The following is an 18,906-nucleotide window of genomic DNA, read 5'->3' as shown; positions in this document are numbered from 1 at the left end:
AGTTTGTGTTGCCACACTCTAAACCGGATTCTAAAAGAATCCAAGATAAACAAAAAACAGTTTTAAAACAGTGCTTGAACATGGTCACAGCAGGAGGCAACTTAGCAAAGCAGAGTGGGCAAGCATCTGCCAGAGAAGATGCAATGGACTCAGTGTGGGAGTAAGATCAGCTCAAGGTGTATCTGCTACTGTCAGGAAAAGACTAATAAAGCTGGGACCTTTATGTTTGCTTTGAGATCCTCCCACACCTTAGATCCTTTCCTGAAGACCTATTGCTGAGCCAGGTGCTCCCTATCTTGTACCTTTGTAGATGATTGACTAATCAATGAGGGAAGGGGAGGAAAAGGGAGGGGAGTGGAAGGTGGGATTTTGCACAGGGGTGAGCCATTAGGTTGGTTCAGCTTCTGTTGAAATCAAAGTGAACATACAGCTTTTCCTATGCATCCTTACTCAATTATATCCTATTTCAGTTGGAACAGTATGATGTCTAATTCTCTTCCCCATATTGCTTGTCATGCCTTAAGTTTCGGTGCTGTTTTTCAAAGCAAGATGTGTTCTATATGCTGTTATCCATTGTTCATTATTCTGAAAGATAGTTTTCTTCTGCCCAGCAGAACTTCAGAAAATTATTTCTACAGTCTTTCCACTTCCATTTACTTAAGTAACATTGGAAGATACAGAGAGGCACAGCTGCCAGAGTGTGGGGAGTGCGAACTCCTGCTTGTCATCACCTTAATGTTACACTACTTACAGGAGAGTGAAGTTGGCAGCGGTTGCCGATCAGCATCATAGTGTGTGAGCTGGCTTTTGACCATTCTATAAAAAGGAAAAAAATAAACACATACAGGATAATACTGTTTTTAGTAGGAGTACAGATGCTGAGAGATACAATGCAAAAGCTTTTTGACAAGAGATTTATTACTGTGAATATCCACACACAAACCATGAGACTGGATAAGGATATTCATATCTTTCATCTAATGTACTCTTTAGAGATATGGCTGTATTATCTGTTTCCCTGTTGCCAGTTAGTAGCAGGAAATACTTGACTAAATTCTGTTAATAGTTTTCGGAAACATTAGCTTCAGAAATATTTCCATTTAGTCTGTAGCTAGTTAATCAAGCCCATATTCATCTGTCCATACGAGCTATAAAGTTCTGCAATGAACATCTAATTGTAATTAACATCATTGACCAGTTACAAGGCGTAAGCAGTAACGTATCCACGAGTGAGTGCTCTGTGCTTGCTGACAATACAAGTTACACCAGATGGGGCCCTTGGTGCCTCCTGTGCCCCACGGCGCTTTCTGTGCTGCCTATGTCAGATGGTGCTTTTGCTTTCTGAGAGATCATTATTACAAAATGTTTTGGGTTTTTTAATTGTCCAAAGACCAACTAGCTATATCACCTTGAAGGCATCAGCTTTAACAGATGAAGGCAGCAGGTGATACTGCATATGAAATACTTCAATGCAAGGTTTTGCTTGCATTCTAGGATAGCAAGAATGTAATTAAAAATGGCAACACCAAAGTGACCGTGTACTCACTGCAGGCACTAACAGGCAAGCTCCAGTCATTTCTCACAATGTACTGCTCTTAAATATGGTCTTTTTCTTAATTTCATTGTAAAATATGGACAATCATTAACATCACTTTAAATATGGGGTGAATACATGTATTCAGTTTAAGACATATTGTTTAGCCCTAACAAACTCATTAGTTAATAGGGTTGCAGGAGAATGTAAGACCTGAAGTCAGGGGCTAAAGTACCACAGCTGTATTCAAATCTCTGACGTCAAGGCAGTGGTCTTGTGGGGCAAACGTTGTCATGGAGGCCATGAACACATCTTGTGGACAAAACAGTGTTGTGTTTTGGCTGCCTGAATTTATACATATATCACAGCCCAATAAGCAGCATGCATTCTGCCCCATTTTTGCAGCAATAGGCCTGACCTTTAGGCTCGTGCAATGTAGAGCTCTGAGTTCCACAAGGTCTAGGCACCCTTAGCGCAAGCAAGGTCAAACTGGGATTTCAGTAAGCTGACAGATTTCTTTCTTCCTCATTAGAGAAATGCAATACTGATGTGTATATTGACACTTCTTTTCCTTTTGCCTCAGCTGGCTCCAACATCAGCTAGTTAAAAAATTGCACACAAACAAGTTTGGGCACTTGCATTCAAGTAAATGTATGGATAAAGGGGCTGTAGTACTGACTGTAATGCATAATAAGCTACATAAAGCAAAACAGAGAAACAGCTGCAGTCAAAATCTCCAGAAAATTCTGCTGTCAGCTTCTGCAACCGATTGAGAACATTGCAGAATAAACATTCCTGGATTTTAATGTTCCGAGTAGCAAAACTAAACAAATACAACATAGATTATCCTCTAATATATTAAATGGCAAATGTTATCTTGCAGAAAGTTTGGGTATCCTACAGAGAAGGATTGGAATCCTAGGCAGAAATACAAACGTACTTGCTTACACATACAAAAGATAGTACACCTGTGCAGCTGTCCCCTGAAGATAATGATATAAGCATATGACAAACAACATGTAAATATCTGGCAATTAACATACCTAGAGTCATAGGTGGTGGTGGTCGAACAAATCTGAAGTCAAGTTACTGGAGCTGAGCCACAGATATCTGACAGCATAAAACTCCCAAAATGACTCCAAAAATATAAATATGGTACAACTACAAGTCTATTCTCAGTGCCTGATCTGTGGGTTTTGTGTTTGTTGCACTGGCTTTCAACCAGCGATCTGCAGAAATTTTTGGATTGCATCTGAGGGTTTGTAAAAGGTGAATGAGAAAAGCAAGCTCATACATAGGCTATTGTACCATACGTAGATGGGATTTCGTAAGACAGCTGCCTTAAAGGTCCAGTTTTCCACTGGGAGAAAAAAAAAAAATTGCACCTACAAATAAAACCCTGGCGGTATTACTGTTAGTATCCTTCTTAATAATAACCTCTCCCCACAATTCTCTTTGTATTAGATCTCATTTTAATAATTCCTAGGCCTAGAATAGCATACAGTTTGATTGCAGTTTGTATAACTCCTTTCTATTTATCATTCACACATTTAAATGCACCTCAAAGGATCAACTGAATAAATACAATGCAGATTACCACTTAATATATTAAATGCCAAATACTGTCTTGCCAAAAGCCAAATAAGCTATCTATTTCTGTTTTGGCTTACCTCAATATTAGCACGTACTGGGGCTTGATGATGGGTACTTTATTCTATCATGTTATTTCTTTGCAGAGATGTTTCAGGGGAAAAGAGACTGTAAAAAAGATGTGAACTTCACAACTACGGAGGCTTCCATAGTGATCAAGTTTAAATGTATGTTTTTTAGCATCTCTAGGCCATTGCTTCTTCAGTTTTGAAACGTCACTTTGGAAAGCTCCAATTCCTTTCTCTTACCATGTATTCTAGAAAATAAAGTACAATTTAGTGCTTAAAATGAGTGTGGACAGATGTGGAAAAGACAATATGAAATGCCAGGTCGTAGAGAGTGCAATAAAAGTAATTGGAGATCAGACAAGCAGATACAAGTGAAAATGCAAAAGGAGCAAATCAGGTGAGATGGAACAAAAGTATGTGAGGAGGATGCAGAGAACCTTATTTGGAGAAGAAAATAAGGAGAACAGTCAATGGAAAGAAGGAAGAAAGTGAAGAAAGCTTCAGGATGAAGACTAATACTAGGAAGTTGCAGATGGAGATGACATGGGTAGGTATTAGGAAAAAGAAAAGACGTGATCCCACACGTTCATAAAAATTAATGCAATTTGTGGATTGTTCCCAGGGCACAGGTTTTGTTTTGATTTACAGTTTTTAAGATGAGTTGTCCGCAGTTCGAACCCAGACTGTCTGCTGTAGAGAATCCTGCTCTCAGGATGGCCAGTCAGCCGCCTCCCAGGGTGTACAATTTCATTTCTCTGTGCTTTCTTTACTTGGATTTTACTTGTTATCAGTAAAGTACCACTGTAAAATCAGATAATGAAGTCTTACAGGCCTCTTAGAATAAAAAAAAATATGACAGCTAGTAATAACAAGGGGCACCTGGGCTGTATTTTCTCCTCAGCGTGTGGTGGGTTTGAGAGCTCCTATTAACAGTTTGCCATGGATGAGAAATGTAATTACCCATTTTCTATCTGCTGAAAGAGAATATGGTAGATAGAAAAGCTATGACAGTAGCTTTCGTACGTTTATGAAGTTGTAAGTTCTGTCTTAATGTCATGTAAGTAATTATGTGCAGTTATAAAATGTGCATGTATTAAATAATCCTTGGTAACATTTTCAGTCTTCCAAGCAGCTAGAAAGCAACTATGTACCTATGTAAACAACATAGGTTGTTTTCCTAGATATAGTCACACAGTCAGCCTATATGTTCCTAAATGCGTGTCTATCCGAACACCCAAAGGAAAATGAAGGGAATATATTTCTGTGGTGGGAAAATATCTTCTCCAGTGCTGTGACACAAATCTCTATTTGTTAATCGTCTGGTTGAACTGCATATCAACTTAAGTAACCTACTTTTGTTTAGGTAAAGAGAAAATAAGAGCAATGAATGGGCCACTTCATGTCAAACAATTTAAAAAACTGTAGAAGCTTCCATTTTCCCTTACCCTTGGATGGGACCCAAGGCTTTCTTCACGAGCCAAATCCTAGCTTTTTCACATCTGGTGTCCTGCTGGTATTTTATTTTGCTGTTGTGATACTGCAGAGAAATAGAGCTCCTAATTTGCAATTTGAAATCCACAGGTGTTGATAGGAAGCTTTTGCCACTGCAATGTAGTATAGATTTCTACAAATTGTAAGAAAACCTCAAGATGAAGATTACAGAGACTTCCTTCTCTAAATAGAGATCTTACGGGTTTTGGAGATGATACTGTATTTCAGTGTTAAGAGTAACGTCTGTCACTGTCAGTGCCAAATGTCTGGGGAAAGATGTTTCTGTTTGGGCTAGGAAAGATTGGGGAGAAAAGAAAGTATACATAACATTTTTCAGTCACTACTTGTTTGCAGCCAAAATGAATAAAACGAGAGCTGCTCAAGCACTTTTTCTAACAATAAAATGCTTTACCTCACTCCTGGAACCGGTACCGTCATGGAATAGATTTTTTCTGGGAAGCTGCAAGCAGGGTAATGCCAGCCACTGTGAATTATGGAAGAGAAGGAAAGGTAAATTAGCTCTTATGGTGTTCAGCAGCCTCTTTAGCCTGGGTAGTACTGGCACTTAGTCTAGCTCTAATGGCATTATGTATACATCACTGAACTCAGTCTGATAGTTTCCATATTTTGTTTACCTCTCTGTGAAAGTAAATAGTATCATTTTAAACCCAGTACCGTCAAGTCCAATCTATTAAAGTGCTAAACAGACTAGCGCTGTGGATGTTAGAGCTAACCCTCAAGCTTCAAGGGATATTGATGGACCGTATTTTCTGCTTCCTCCATTTCCCTAATCTAATTGTCAGGCAAACTGTACTTAAAATTTCAGATTCTCTGTAGGATTAGGTGTTCTTGGAAGCTACTTTGACAGGAATTATGCTATAAAACCAGGGAAAAAAGGTAAGATGCTAAGGTTTTATCTGGCAGGTGGCTCTTACTAACCGTTCTGATTTCCTGCAGATACATATTTTATCTTGGCTGTGGCTACGAATTATTTTCCTAAGTAGGAAGTCTCATGAAACTTTAGACATTAGTGCATAGCCCTATCACTTCAATCCCTTACAGCAAAAAGTAGACTTAAAGAAACCTGGAAAATTCCCTGTGGAGAACCCTTCCTGTGTTGCTGCTGGGTCTAGACATGGCTTAGAAGGTTGTTCCAGTGTTGGTTTATGTGATTTTGTTACTCCTGTTTTCTGTTTCTAACACCATTCCCCAAATAAGATATGTAAAGCAAAGGTCAGACTGCAATTCTGTTAGCACCAGGGGTGTTTTGCAGTGCGCTTGTCAGAGGTCATTGACTGACCATGCCTTAGCCTCTCTAGGTGAAATTCTCTATGTAACATGCATATTTGCATATATGGTACAGTTTAAAGAAAAAATTCATACACGGAATTTGTTATAAGATTGAAGTCTTCTTTAATTGTCTTTTAAATCATAAGATCGGTGACATTTACCTTTCAGCGTGTCATTTTATTTTTCATTTTGTACTTCAAGCCAGTATTCCCCAAACTCAGTGCTGCTTAAAAATGCTTAATGAAATAAAAATAGTTATTTTCCATCAGTGCATTTATAGCTACAGTCATGATAGATTAAAGAAAAAAAAATTAAACAGGTTTGTGACAGAAATGAAGAAATATTCCTAATCATTATATGCATTTTAAAATTCATTGTGTGTTTAAAATACAGTGAATTTATCTATACGCAACATGAGTTGTCGCAGAAACGAGTGATTTAGATCACTTAAAGCATCACCATCAAAGGTATTAGCGAATGTGGTTTTAATATGATGTAAAAGAGCGACTTAACAAAGTTCGATGGCAAGGTTCACTCGATTAATTACTGCATGGAAGAAACATACAAAGGAAAATTGAGTTACACTCGAGTTAGAATGATTCACAGAGAGACCGGAGACACAAAGTGTAAGAAAGACCCTCCCGTTGAGTCACGAAGTTCAGAGTGGACCCCCTTGCTTTCTGAACTCCTTCTCAGAGAGGAGTCTAGATGTGGCTGGGTCCAAGCCTAGTCTCAGACTTGGTCAATGGTTTACGTCTAAGGGCTTGTATATGCAAGGTTTCATTAGCATCCATTCAGCATGCAATCAACGTTACCAAGACAAAATCAAAGAAGTTACCAGACTACAAGGTTATGCGCGATACCGGTCGCTTACCAAAGATCTGCCGTTGGTAAAAGGTCTCTCTGCCTCGAGGAGCAACCGTGAGAGGTGTCCCAGCTCAAGGGGAGATCACCGCCATGCAGCGACGCTGCCTAGCAGGGAGAAGCTGCCAGGAAGAAGGCTCACCTCGGCTGTCCTATTTATGGGATAAAGTGGTTGGCTCGTAGTCAAATTACATGCGATGGAAAAGGTATGGGTGAGGCTCCTTGTACCCACAACTTCCTTTGTTCCTTGATAAATGAGTCTTGGAAAAGCCACCCGCTATTCACGTGTTAATTGGGTGATGGGTGTTCCAAGTTCCTATGCATCGATGCTCACTGTGTCACTCTGCTCCTTTGTGGGCTTTCAGGGAACAGGCTGGAACGAGGGGAGTTCACGCCTGGCTACGGCTCAGGGCTTCACCCCTTCCGCAACCTGCACCAAACCACCGCTGGTTTGGTCAGGGGTCGAGCGCACCCATCACATGAGTTCTTTTCAAGAATATGCAATTACTCTATATTGAATGCCAAACTCAAAATCTCAAAAACAAGCTGGAAGAATTGAGCCTTTTCTCTCCCAAATAGAGACAGCTGAGACTGCTTAACCTTCATGGCTTTCAGTCAAGGGGCAGTGCTTTAAAACAGTGAGGTGACTTACTTGGGTAAGGATAAGCATCTAGTTAAGGAACTAACTCAGTGTTAGTATGAAAGAATAGGTGGATAGAGAGACCTGGAAAGAGGCAGGAATTTTGGCTAAATTAAAAATAGAGTGGGTCTCATTTTACACTGGGAGTAGATATAAAGAAAGAATATAAAAAACGTCCATGATTTTGAAAAGAAGCCTCGGGTAGGTGGTATAATCTTAGCCTTTAACTTAAACCTGTAAGTGTTCAATGCTCATGGGGAAGCTGTGGTACACCTGAATATTTATTGTAGCCAGTGATGTAAAAATTGATTGGTGGGAGAACCCACAGAGACTATGTGCATCTCTTTGTTTCATCAAGTGCGTGTCCTTGAAAACTGAACTATGAATGCAGCATGCAAAAAGCAACTGGATCTCAGCAAAAATTAATCTAAGGACCTGTGAGTATAAGGCAGTTCAGTTGCAAAATCTTAGTCCCTGAAGTGAATCCTCTGAACAGAAATATGTCTGGGAAACTTGTCAGAGAAACAGGGGAAAACAAAGAACATAGGTGCACTGTGTTGATAAAATTAAGCATCTTGTCTTAATTATAGCAGCTGCTCTTGTGGCTATGCAGTATTGCCTGTGACAGAGGTCTAAAACCTTTACCAAAAAGGTAGAGAAAATCTTAATGAAACCTTACCAAAACTGATTTGTTGCCAAGTTTTGTAGCTGTGTGTCCAGGAGAAGGCAGAACTGAGCACTTAGTTTGTGTTTATAAATTTTTGGTGTGTGTCACAGCCATGTAGAGTCCTCCTCTTCTTCTGCAGCACATTAAATTAATTTTGCATGAGCCAAATTATACAATTTTGAGGTTTTATACTCAATAGATTTATAAATTATTTTACAGCAATGCAGGGCTTGGGAAGTGAAAGCAAATATTTGCTGTACCTAGCAAACAAGGTAATGTGAATACATCTCAGTCACTCGATGATGTATTTAAGCTCTAGGCATGCTGCCTGATTGGTGTTTAGCAAAGACCCAACTATAAACAGATGGGTAAAGCACAGGTATAAGAGCTAAAAAAATGCTGAGGGTTTTTTTCCTGTTTTAATACTTGTCAATTGTGTAAGCTCACTGCTCTACACCTCAACCTCACCACCTCTAAAAATACCTTACTTTTGCTGAGCGCTTTGAGAAGGATGAAAATTAATGAGCATTTGTTATGAATGACTGATTAGCGACAGTATTTTTATTAGGAAAACTTGAAAAGAGGCTTAATAAATATCATCCTTTTCAGTCCTTTTACCCTGTGATTTTCTTAGCTTTCTTGGATCACTGATTTCATTATGAGACATTAGAGAATGAATTCTAAAACCAGCAGCTAATAGAACACGTGTATTCTGCTCTTATTGCTTCCATTTCTGTACTTCAAACAGAATGCGTTCCCATTCAAATTGAAACGAAGATTAATGAATATCTCGCTAATGTCCAGTGACCTGTTGTGAGCATTGAACAGCTTTTATGTCTAATTATTTTTTTCTATAAATAGCTAATGTTTTCATAAATATGTGGTGGCAGTGTGCAGTCTTAAAAATACTGAGCATTGATTTGAAACAGCTTATCTCCTCCTGAATATCAGAATAGTTGGATATCCTTAACAGATTAGGGAAACACAAAATATGTCAAACAGCGCTGCCCTGAGCTGCTTCCTTCAGTTTAGGCTATACGTAAGTATGACTTAATGAAGAGTATTTCGGAATAAAGAATAACATGATAGGATTGCTAGCATCAAAATGGGTTGGACTGTTTTTGTTTATTTGGGGTTTTTTGGTTACTTTTTAGCTTTATGAAGTGCTTCCAGAGCACTTTCTGTGAAATGGATGAGAAAATACAAAATACGATTTCATGACTTCTTCAGACACGTGATTCTAAAGAAGGAAGCCTCTGTACTTTGATACGTTTTGGTTGTCAGCATTACAGGATGCGTAATTCAGCAGCGTAAGCATATGTAAAGAAAGTCTAATGATTTTTATGTTTTAGTGTTTCAAAAGTAGAGCTGCTGGGGAAAACTTTTTCTGTCCTGCAAAAGATTTTTGTGTTCTATATTGAGGTGAACCTGGGAACTTTCAAAGTTACTGTGAAAAAGGAAACATCTTGGGAAAGCCATGGCCACAGGAGATACCTGAACCTGGACGTACCAGGCGTTATACAAGTATCTCCACGCCTCCAATACACCAGACAAGTTTTTAGCCACCAGATATTCTCTTATTGAAGCTTTTTATCAATGTATAAATAAATAATTTTCATCAGAGCAGAGATGAGAATTTTTTTGTCTCTCATGCTTGCTTTTATTGCTTTTGTTCTGTATGTTCAATTAGTAATAGAAAGCACAAATGCTTCAAAAGGAAGTGTTGGGACAGGTTCTCTGACATTGAAATAGGTACACACAGATTTGAAAAACCCATCTAGTCAGCAACAGATTTAACCCAGCCAGTGGGGTATCTGTTACACCCTGCTGCCCTTTTAACAGAAAATTTCATGCGATGCCAAAAATCACTGCTTGATAAAACATTCAACCAAAATTCCTAATGGGGAAAAATGTAACCAATAAACAAAAGAAATGCTCTGCCTTCCCTCATCTACGCTTCCTTTTGATTTAATTTTTCCTCACCTTTGGAATTGTCCTTGGATTTTTCAACTATTATGTGCATACTGAGGTGAGTGCTCCCTTTTCCAAGACATTTAATAGCATGATGCTCAGATGGTCATTTATTTCCTGTTTACAGCTGTCTGATACTTGCAGATTAGATGTTCCAGCCTGGACTTTGAGTGGCAGAGTTTCAAGAGCATGTTTTGAACATACTCTGACATATTTAATTGAGTTCAGCGCATAGGACAGCCTCAATTAATAGTTTAACTAAAAAAAAAAAAGAAAACAATAACAGAAAGGATGGAGTTTTGCATTATAATTGAATAGTGCTACTGTGAATCCTAGTTCAAAGTGCTTCACTCCCTCTAGTTGCTGTGCAGAGACTTGGAGTTCATAACGTGTGTTGTGAATTCTTGTTTGAATCTGACTTCCCAGGGATGAAGACGGGATTTCAAAGATGTTTAGACATGGGAAGAAAGCAATCAGGATTTTCAAAGGCATCTGCACAACTAATTCCCAGTGGTTTATCCTTTAAATTGCCAGTGGTTTCATTGGGATTTGAGCACCATACGATCTGCTGTGCTGCTTGTCACCCCTGCTCTCTCTCCATTATGCTTTGACAAGTAAGCACGTCCCTTGTCAGGTATCATCAAGAAGCAGGCTAGATCAAGCAATTACTGGTTGCTGAACGCAGGAACACCTTTAAAGAATATAAAGTAGTATCTTTACCGCTCTTCTCTTTTTTCCTTTTTTCTTTTTTATTTTGTATAAAAAGTGGAAAGACCAGGAACACATCATTTAATAAGGTAAGAAAGGAGATAACTGTTCTGCAGCCCGTGGTGTCTTGTACGTCCCAACCCAAGCTATCTTCCACCTTGTCATAGAGAGCAGCAAGGAATTTGAGTGATTAAAATAGTGCTGGAGATTGTAAGATTATTCACTGGGGTTATGTCAGAGGAAGACAATTATGTTGAAGCAAAATGGGGGGAAAAAAAGCCTCAAGTTAATCTGTGCTCCCTTCACCTCAGGCTGATTAGAGTAAATTAACTGCTATTGCAATTAATATGCAAAGTAGATATTAATTATTTTTCTGACGGCAAATAAAATAATGTACAAATATAACAAAAAATAGTCTTGAAATATATTTTAATTATGCCTGTAGACTATTGCTTTCATTTTGGCTGGCAAGCAAGCAAGCAAACAGCCCGCTGCCCCCCCCTCTCCAAAACCCACAAGACTGTATTCTGATCCACTCTCCACTCATGTCAGCGTGTATCAATTTTGTTTTAAAAGAAAGAAGTTAAACCTTCCTGACACGTAGGCACACCATGATATGCTTTCAGACTTGAAGGGTTGCCTACCATAAAGGGAATCTTCTCCTCAGACTGTATCAGTTGCTTTAACAAAAGATACCTCCACTGATAAATCTTGGTCTGGTGCGTGTAGCTCCCTTCCCTGCCCAGTGTTAGAAGAAGAGGGGTTCACCTCCTTTTCTGCTGTCACCACAGCACATGTGATACAATGTACTCAGCATTATTATTGGCTTTTATATTGTTTCTTCTTTTCCTAAAATTAAATGATTTGTTAATTACTAAAATGAATGAGTTAATTAGCTCTAAAATGCAACTGTATTCATCACCATGTGCCCAGTGGCCTGGAGGCTGAGGGGAGCAATGCTACTTGGAGCAGGGGAGGAGTGAGTTAGTGACCACTTACGCAGGTTGGGCATATAAAAACCTGTGAGACTAGGTGCAGTGCATCATAAATATGCTGGAATCCCATTTTTCTTGTATTTTCAATGCCATGAGCTATAACTGTCACTTCTTTGAGTGTGAAAATTGTCTTAGAATTGGTATTAAAATTTGTGAGGTAGCTTGGAGAGCTCAGCTATCAATGCATCAGTTCATGCTGGCATAATCTAATTATTTTGCACATGAGTATAATACTAGGCCAGAAAAGTATTTTTTATTTTATTTTTCTGCAATTCTTTCTTCATTTTTTCCAGTTTAGTCATTTTCAGAAATTGTCTTCCTGTCTAATTCTACATATTGTAGGTTGGTATTTGAAAGAATTATTACAGAAAAGGTGTATGCAGGTATCACTAGGGTGTACTGGTTTCCCCCTCCCATCCAAACCTGCTACCTCTTTCTCCTCGCTGTGCTCAGGAGTCAGTGCTGCTAATAGATCTCTACATTTTCTGTGTTTTAGAAGAGTAATCGGGAAGTAGATTTGTGCGCTTGCTTCGAAATTGCTTGTGAAATTTCTTACTTGAGTTGCTAATCCAGGAACTGGATCATTGCAGATTACAAAGTGAAATGTGGGGTGAGGAGGTCCGGCATGGCCCCGGTCCTCAGAAACGTGCACAGCCTGGTGCAGACCCACTCAGGTGGGTGATTTTTAACCTGCGGCTGCGTGTCAGAGCTGCTCTGCAGGTGGAGGTTTCCTTCCCTGGGGCAGGTCCTCTCTTCCCCACGAGGCCGCCTGGGTGTGGGCGGGCGCCGGACCCGTGAGTGGGCTAGGGCAGGAGGGGAAGGGAAGTAGTAAAGTGGCCTTTACTTTTCTGTGTTATTAATCCAGTAATGGTTTGTGACTTTATGGAGTCCTTTCCGTGCTGAATGTGCTGTCATGCCGTGCTTTTCCCCCTGGAGAACAAGCAGGTGTGGAGCAGGAGTCACAATCTCGTAGCTGAAGGTGTCTGCCAGGTAGAGACATACAGATAGATAGACATAGATACAAACTTGCTCAGTATTTCCCTGAAATAGTCGTTGTTGTTGTTGTTGTTACATAATTTGGTAAAATTTTCCCATGGCTGGTTGTTTTGTGGGTTCTTTAGGGGACAGAGGGAAAACTGGGGGTTTTTTGGTTTTGTTTCAGCTAAATCCCTTCAATCGTTTCTGTAAACAAGGATAGTACATAATTTTGTGCTAATAAATTTTACTAACATCTTAAAAAAAAAAAAAATAAAAAAGGTGTGTTTGGAGCAGAATTGGATGCTATGCCTCTGGACTGGCTGACAGCCTCTTTAATCCCGTGATTCCCAGGTTGCTTTCTGCAGTCTCCTGTTTAATTCATTACTTATGTTCAAAATTCTGTAACAAGTACAGCAAGTGTATTACAGATATGGCTTTTCTATAAAGTACTTTGTCATGCCAGCACAGATTTTCACTGTTCTTGAAATGAGACAAGCTTCATGTGGAAAATAGCGGCAGATGATTCAATAAATAAGGATTAGAATCATCCACTCAAATGAAATGGGAAATTTCAAGCCAATAACTCAAATAAATAAATATAAGCAAAATTTCAGACATGTTTCGGGTCTTTCAAATTTCAGACATGCCATGCACTCATGGCGATTAACAGCTTCCAAAAAATCTCAAACCAAATTCATTAATTCTGAGTACTAACAGTTTCTCAAGCAAAATTTAGAAGAACAGAGGTAACATTTGTAATCCTTAAGAAAGGTGAGAGAACACAGGATTAGAAGTTGCCTATGAATACTACGTGAAGAAAAGCCACCAATTTGCTTTGCTGATATTTTAAAATCACGATATGTATTTATTAGCAACATCGTAGGTCGTATGGTTTTGGTTGAGAATATTTTTGCAAAATATATTTTGGAGTAACCACTAACACTGTATATTTCAAGACTATTTAAGCTGGAAGTACTCTTACAGCCATTTGTAAAACATTGGAATATTTGCAAATGTGTTTGAATAAATGGGAGATAGGAAAGACCACTAAAAGATGTAAAATAGGTTAATCCTTGTTTTTCATGAAGAGTAATAATTCTTTATCAGGTTTGAAACTATTCTAAGAATACGATTTGATTGTCCACATGCTCTTCATTGAACAGCTATGAACACCAACAAAAATATTAAAAATAAAAAAAAAAAGAGTTGACTGTCAGGTTCTATGCCTGTGGTTTGTAGTATTGGATCTTCATCAGTATTGTACTAAGAAAAATCAGATTTTGTTTTCTTCCAGAGGGGAAATTGCCTTATTAAGCTTCTCATATTTTCAGTTGATTATCTGAGTGAATGAAATTTAACTCTGACTAGTTGGCATAAATACCAGTTCTGTGATAAGGTGTAATTTTGAATAAGGATATTTTACTTATAAATAAAGTCTATAGAAATGGAGGATACTAAATGTTTGTCACTTTTCCTATGAAATAATAAGAATTCTGCAGGACTGGAAGCCATTATACCCTTCCAACAGTAAAGTAGACACCATAGGTTGGCCTTTACAAATACATGAGTGAAATGTGAATATTCTGATCTTTGTCTACGAAATCATTGCTCACACATAAAGAGCGAAAAGCAGTTCCCTCCATACGTCCTGTTCATGTAAGGGGTTGGTAGGGAATGAGCCTTGCCCTGGAGTCACTCAGTAACTCCTATGAGAATATAGTTCATCTAATCGGTACCACTGTGCTAGTTTTCTCAATATGAGACTCAACAAATATTAATCAAGAATCAATTAATCTCCACTGAAAATTGTGAGGGAAGACAAGAATGTAAGCTGTTGAAAACAAACTATATGTGACTGTAGACTCTCGGGGAAAAAATATTTGTTATGGTTACTGTCATAGGCAATAAAGTTGTTTTTAATGAGAGGATAACGCAGCTTTCAGAAGTTGTATGTTTAGCTATTGCCATGAATTCGAAAGTATCAAAAAGCCTTAGGACCAAAAAATAACCTCTAAAAAATAACCTTTTATCATAGCTTGGCTGAGCAGGAGAAAAGTGACAATACTGCAAATTCCAAGCAGCTGCATCAACTGCTGAGTTATGCCTTAAATTTATGATTATGTGGTGGTAAGTGTTAGTGAAACAGAAAGAAAGATGTGGAAATATGCCTAAATTCCTCCCTAGATGTACTGTAACTGCTTACTTTCTGATCTCCTGAGAGATCAGAAGAGAGACTGACACACCTTTGTGTCAATGCTCAGCTGGGGGAAGCTATGCTCAGCTTGGTAAGAGGCATGAACGTGTTTTGGAAGTACTCCCAAGAAACAAAGGGCTATTTGGTTGGACCATAGTGTGGGGCTGCAAGAAGCATTTATTCCCTCTTGTTTTCCTGTTCTGGTGATCTCACTGGGAACAGCTCTGACCTGTTCCTGCCTCAGTATCTGAGCTTCTGTTTGTCATATCTACCTCTCAGTACAAAAAAGTAGACAACAGAATGACTCCATATGCAACATTCTTTAACACAAAATGTTTTAAATCTTATTCCATATCTTGTCACGTGCCATAAAATATCGGAGTAACAAAACTGTTCCATCCTTTCGCTAATGTAGGTGCATGAATGCACCATGTGTGATAGCGTGTTTCAATGCCCCAGATCAATTAAAACCACTTTGAGCATCAAAACACACAGTCTCCGTTAATTAGTCCCATCAGTATCTGCTTATTATTAGATACCACCATGTATAGATACTTTTTTGTCCTTCTATTTTTCATAGCATTCAGCAAAACTTTGAGGTAAAGCTTATGAAAACATTTGCTAACCAGAGCAGCAGGCATGAACATTTTTTGGATTATTATTATTATTTGTATAAGCTCTCTGCCACAGTGGAAGTATAACAAGTGATGTCACTGGTCACTGGTGGGCTCTCAGTTACGGCAACCTTTGGAAGTCAAAGTTGAAATCCTTCTGTTGTTTCTATATTTGCGTTTCAAATCAGTATTCATTGGCTTTATATCCTCCATATATACACCAGTCAGTTTTCTAGCCGTTTCATATTAGTTCAAGTGATTAGGCACTAATTAGCAATAGTATTATGAATAATTCTGCCTTCCCGCTAGGACTAGCTGCTGCAAATTAAAGGTTAAGAGATCAAGAATAGAGTAACAACAGCAAAAACTCTAGAGCCTTCTCCATGGTGGAATACAACCAATTTCGTTGTCACTTAACCAAAATTGAGTTCTGTTTCATAATGCCTTAAGAAAAAATATCACGAAGATTTAAAGTCTTTGATCTCAGCAGAGATAAAAGAATGCAAATAGAATACTTCCAATCTAATTTCAAATATTATGACTCCGTATAAATGATGCCTTGCTTTTTCCTTCTATTAACTTTATAATTCATTTTCTATGATCTTTGTTTCAGACTGGACTATGTTTTTGGGTTTGTTTGGGTTTTTTAATTTAACTTGCAAGTTCAATTTTGGGGAGAGAATGACTTGTTTAATTGGCAGTTAATAGGGAAGCAGAACTGCCTGTTTTTTCTTTACTTGCTGTCAAATGCCAAGGTGAGGCATGGCATCAAATAATTTGGTTGTTGCTGACATTAAATAATGCTCCAGCTAGGAATCTGTAGTGGGGAGATTTCGGGCTCTGCAGACCTGCATAAAGATGTGCTGTTAACAAGCCTGGCGTAGACCAGCAGTGTCCGAACCAATCTCTCCAGCAGAAGGTATTTGATCAGAAACTCAGGCTGTAGGGCAAGTTCTAATATTTACTTCAAAATTTATTACTTTACAAAAAACATTAAAGAAAGGAGATTTCTAAACAGGAACATGGAAGTGTCGGATGAGAATCTTGGTTTTATTTCATCTTGAACAGCTGTTACAGTTTGGGTAGATACTTTTTTTTTTTTTCCTTGGTGAGCCCTGAGTACCTCCTCATTGCTGTTCACAACTGGAATTGTCAGTTAGAGTGTAGTAATTCCCTAACCTGCAAAGTTTACTGTTTCATCCCAAAGGAAAGCTGCATGTTGAGATAAAGATCAGCTCTGTCCATTGCTGTCAAATACAGGCTGTCTATTTTCTGTTCTACACTGCGCTAAATAGCCATATGCGCCATTTAAACTAGCTTAAGGATTCAAGCAGTGTTTGCTTGCGTAGATCAAATATGAAAAGTATTTGCTTCCCTTTGGCAATAAGGTGAAACTATTAGCACATGTAAAGATTGCTTTAAAGTATATTTTTAATATAAACTAAAACTTTATATATATATATTTAAAATACAAACTTAAAGTGTATTGTTTGTCAAATTAGTTATTCTACAGTATAGCCTCTGTCTTCATCCAAAATCGTCTTCAGCTTTGATGTCACTGATTGTATTTAATGATTTATATTTAAGCCAAGAGCTCTGAGAACGGGGTATTGAAGAACATACTAGCACTAGTCCCATAGCATAGCATCCTAGATGTGACTTTTCGTAACTGTACCAAAATGACAGGCTTAGATGAGTAAGTAAGAATAAAAAAAGCGTACAGCAGTAGTTCCCACAGCAAACCTGTCAGCTTCCAGCAGTGTACAGTATTGTGATTTTCAGAGTTAGAAACATCGTTGCATTTAATAGCCACTGATACAATCTTCTTCCATGAATTTGTTGGAAAGAAGAAAATCCCCATCCTTGCTGTTGACTGCTAATTCATCGTGACTTTAAATCATCAGTTTTCAAAACTGGGGTCTGAAGCATTTGGGATCTAAAGAGTACACCTCTAAATATAATCCTAGCCTTTCTTCAGGTCTGCCTGTGAAGGAGGAGCCCTGAGAGTTCTAAAGCTTGCAAACAGTGGATTTTTGCTTAATTTAATATCATCCTATATAATGATGATTATTGTAGCATTTTCTGTATGAGATGGATGAGACAGGTTCTCAAATGCCAACTATTACTGACATTTAATCTGGTATAGGTCATAAAATACCAAGGCAGAAGAACTGTCATAATTTATTTTTCACATTAATAATAAATTTTAAATAAATTAATATTGCAAAAATGCTGCCTCTTTCATTCTCTGTAACACTAAATAGAAAAAGTTGGTTGACAAATCACAAATTTGAAGACAAAGCATTCTTAGTTTAAAGTAGGTATCTATTGTGATAGATGTAGGTGATGTAGAAAACATGATTTGAAATCTCTGACAAACTGGATGGGTAAATTTTTTGCATTTCATTGTGCCAAACAGCCCATATAACTAATGTTTCTCAAACTGGGTTGAAAGGGCCATGTCTCAAATTCTGGGAAAGAAGAGCCACTGAAGGAGTGGGATTGTGTTTGGGAAATAACAGCCTCCTGTGTCTAGACAGTCATTTTTAAAAAGCGAGTTACTGCTAGTGCTGTCCTGATTTGCTCCGTAGCTGAACTTAGCTCTAGGACAAAAGTTTAACCTGCCAAGCTCCAGACTGCTTTCCTGTTAGCCTGAGTTTCATCAGGCTGCAAGTCAGACACACTTTTCAGGGGTCTTCTGTTTTCTATTTTTTCCCTACAAGTACTGAAAAATTAATGAAAACTTTCTCCCTCCCCCCCCCCCCCCAAAAAAAAAAATTCTATTTTTAAAAAGTCATTTTAAAAATAGTCTCTTTTCAACTAAAGGAAAAGGTTGTTTATTAAGTGGAAGAAAAAATAGGGTCTGACTACGTATAATAATATATTATGAAAATTAAATAGCTTCAGGAAAAGTAGTGTTTCTTTTTTCTGTGAAAGAGCTTCAGTACAATACTAATTAAATCTTTGAAAATAAGTCTTTGAATGTGTGTATTCTGCTGTGTACTTGGGTTCATGTAAGTAGTAGAAAAGATCAAGTGGCACCATTTTGTTGCTCCAGAAATCATTCAAAGGAGAATAATAAAAAATATTACATCAAAAATACATATCTCTAGTTGAGTTTGAATGATAGCATATATGTGAGATCCTGAGTTTCCAATGAAGAAACAGAATTTCAATTTTCTGTGGCAAAATTATTTCACTGCATCTTGTGTATCTGATAAAACATACAGCAGTTGAAATTAACCATCTAATCCTCAGAAATAATTACTCAGGATAATGCAAGAACTATATTCATCATCATG

General features: G+C 38.1%; 1 protein-coding gene across 3 annotated transcripts in view; it reads left to right on the top strand.

The window, feature by feature from the left end:
- The window catches only part of LRP1B (LDL receptor related protein 1B), a 780,133-nt gene that overhangs the window by 439,259 nt on the left and 321,968 nt on the right, over positions 1–18,906 (top strand). The window lies entirely within an intron of this gene.

Source organism: Aptenodytes patagonicus, chromosome 6, assembly GCF_965638725.1.
Source record: "Aptenodytes patagonicus chromosome 6, bAptPat1.pri.cur, whole genome shotgun sequence".
Lineage (NCBI taxonomy): Eukaryota > Metazoa > Chordata > Aves > Sphenisciformes > Spheniscidae > Aptenodytes > Aptenodytes patagonicus.
This window is presented reverse-complemented; position numbering and strand designations above follow the sequence as displayed.